The sequence below is a fragment of the Myotis brandtii genome, unplaced genomic scaffold, assembly GCF_000412655.1.
Source record: "Myotis brandtii unplaced genomic scaffold, ASM41265v1 scaffold185, whole genome shotgun sequence".
In the NCBI taxonomy this organism is placed as follows: Eukaryota; Metazoa; Chordata; class Mammalia; order Chiroptera; family Vespertilionidae; genus Myotis; species Myotis brandtii.
In genome coordinates, this window is record NW_005356870.1 from 9,424,339 (window position 1) to 9,427,909 (window position 3,571).

Here is a 3,571-nt window from a genome sequence, read left to right on the forward strand (position 1 = left end):
GGAGAACAAAGGGTAAAATATTTAACTGCAGCAGTGTTTGACTATATTCTGCGCAGTGAGAAAACCTGAGGTCATTTTCAAGGTCCACCATTTCTTACTTCTTTTCAATTGGGTCAAGTTTCTAAGCTTTCTAAATCTCCATTTTCCAGCTAATGAAAAGAAAATGGGATTCCATGAGTTTCCTACCTACCTACTCCAGGACTTCTGTGAGGATCAAATGAGATGAGGCACAGGAAAACACTTCACAGACATTTGGTTGAAGTGTGAAATGTTTCCACCTGGCTATGAAGCCAGCCAGTCATGTTCCTGGGCTGAAGAAACTGCAAGGAGGCTAGTTGTCACTAGGGAGAGGAAGCCAGCTGTTGCTATGTGACATCATTACCCAGCACCCACAGCCACCGTTTCTGGGCTGTGGGCTGCATTTTGTGCCATGGCAGCATCAGCTGTGATTTGGTGGGCTGTCGCTCTGGGGTAGTGGCGGGGCCTGTGTCCCACTTGGGGGAAGCCAAGTGTTGCTTTGTTGGCACCAGGTCCCCGCTGCCGTTTCTCTGTAAATGGCCAGTGCATGTCACAGCAGCTCCTGTGTTAAGCATCTGCCCCCTGGTGGTCATTGTGCATCATAGCAACTAGTCGGATGGGGGGAGGGACACTTAGCATATTAGCCTTTTATATATATAGATATGAGGGGGACCAAAGTTTTGCCTCCTCAAAATATGCCTTTTAGGATTTTGATTTTTAGGCTGGTTATTAAGAAAACAAGACTCTGAAAGAACCTTTGACCCTCCCCCTTATCTGCTTAAAGGGATTTAAATAGAAAAACCTGCTTAAAGCATAATATCATAGACTAAATGTGCCAGACCCTGAGAAATCTAGCAAAGCCTGTTTGTTGAACTTCCTTCTGTGTACCATTGTTTCTGGGAGGCCCAGCAAGCATTTGTTTATTGTTGAGGGCCGCTAGCTAACACTCGGTTTAAATGTTGGCTGAAACTCAGAGCGCAGGCAGAGCCACGCCCTGGGGGCGGACCTGGTCAAGAGACTGGGATGCCACTCAGTTTGACCTTCCCGCCCAGTGTTAAGGGGATGGATCTCATGATGTCGCCAGGAACTCAAGGCCCACCCAGATGTGATGTAACTCTCTGTTATTCGAGTATTTATTAAATCTACTTCCGGTGTTGGAGGCCGTTCTGTCCCTCCTTTCAGAGGGCAGACGCCACACCTGGTCCTAAGCTTTTATTCTATTTCTGTGTCTGTCTTTTCATTTTCTCAAATCCACCTACTTAAAAGAACCGGTTCACGTCTCTCTCTCTGTGCTGGACTCGGAGAAGGGAGCCCCCCACCATAGTTTATTACATGTTTGCTCTTTCTATCCACCTCTAAATTGCTTGCTTTCCCTTTAAAATCCCAGACCTCTGCCTCCCTCTCCTTTGTCCAGAATGGCATATCAGTCTCAACTGCCAGTGCCTCCTTGGGTCTCATATTCTTATGGCATCCCCTGCATGTTTATCTGTAATACGGTTTGGACATTTTTCTCCTGTTAATCTGCTGGAGGCTAATTCCAGCCGGGCATAATAAAATTCGAGAAGTTCGTAGAAGGCTGATGGACACCTTCAGCAGGGCTGAAGATCTGCATGTTATTGCCTGCTGCCAGACAGCTGAGGGCAGTTCCCCCAACCTGATGGTCCTTTCCTGTTTACCAAACATTACCTTTGATATGTATGTCTGCTTTGCTATAGGGCAAAATGTGGGAATAGAAAGCCAGGGGTCCGCAGATTCGGGGAGTTTAGTCACTAGAACTAAGTTTCCGTCTGGTTCCCCTATGCCTTCCAAATTCATATTTCTTCTCTAGTCTCTTCATTAATTTATGCACAGCCACTTCTCCAGATTCCTTGAACTCTAGTAAATGCGGAAAAGACCCCAGCATTAATCTGTCTCATGTTAATTTGATTATTAGCTCAGCCAAAACAACTTAGAAGGTAGGAACAAAAATGATTTTTTTGCACCGCCATATAAAACAAAATGGTAATGATGATGATACTGATAGCTAATTATTTTGAAATCTTATACGCTATACTTCTTCCCATGCATTTTCTCCTTTAATCCAAAAGTCCGTCCAAGGATTCAGTAGACCTCAGTTTTAACCTGGACTCTACCCCTTGGAGTCCAGAGCTTTGGTGACTTATTCAACCTGTTGTTTGCAAAATGAAATGAATGCAGAATCAATCCCTCCAGGGTAGTTGTGAGAATTAATAACATCACAATAGGAGAGATGCTTAACTCTGCGCCTTGGACAAAACAGACACGACGTGAAGAGGCTCTGAGAGGGTAACTTGCCCAAGACCTTAGCTCCTGAGTGTGGAATCGAGGGGCCGAGGGCACTGGGGATTGCAACCGGCACATGCTGGTTAGCGGCTCCATGCGCTGTGCACTTCGTTTTCTTACAAAAGAGAATTGATTTCCATCACACCCTGTTACACCGTTCAGTAAAACATGAGCGCTTCCAGGGCAAGGTTCCAGTTACCGAGGTAATCGAGGTAATGGGCGCACACAGCGGGCACTAAAATATGTATGACACGAAGGAGCTGCAAATTACAGGAGGCTGAAGAGCTCCCGCACCCGGTTACGGTTGAGACGAGTTCTGGTGATGGGTTTCGTGAACAGTTTCTGTTGGTCATTGAGAGCAATGTGTTGTTGGAACCCAGATGCCCACTCATTTTTCCTTCCTTATTTTGCTGAAAACACGCAAACAAGCAAGCAGAATTATAAACTGCCTACAAATAGAATGCCCTTGCGCTCCAGTAAAATGGACCAATTTTAACTTTCCAGGCAGGCACACTTGAACACCTTACCTATCCCTCCGTCGCATATTTTTGTTTTACAAGAGGGCTGTCAATTTACTAACCTTAAAAAAGCTGCTGCTCAGAGAAGAGCGTAAAGTAAAAAAAGAATTCCGAGTGCGGTTTTAGAGAAAATTTCTCAGTATTAAATTCTGATGTAAATCATCTGGTCCTTCTGAAAAGAAAAAAAAAAGTAGGACATTTATCCAAGGTGGCATTAATTATTAATATTTATGATCTCCCACAAACTATACATATGGCTTTCGGCCAATGAACTCCCGTGCATTTTCCTCCTCACGTGTAAACCTAAAACCAGGTTGTCAAGACCCTTTTGGTCCCATCCCTTCGTGACCGCGAAGTGGGTGGACAGGGAATCCAAGAGCGACCGCGGACTTGGGTCAGTTCCCCTCCATCCGGCACCGTCCGGAGCGGACACCCCCACGGAAAACGAGAAAGCGCCTCCGCTCTCCTTCCAGCTGCCGAGGGTGGTGAACCCACTTCCGCACAGGCCTCGAGTCCCCAGTCCCGCGAGCCGCCTCGGGAAGCGCACAGCATGCTGGGATGTGTATTCCTCTCCCTTAGGGCGGAAGGGCGGGCACGCCTGACCCGGGTCCAGTGGCATTCTGGGATATGTAGTCTCTGGCGGTTCGTTGGTGTACTCGGCACCGGCTGGCGGAGGAGCCTGAGACTCCGGCCGGTCACATGACTTCAGTCTAGCGCGGTGAGCGCACTGCGGC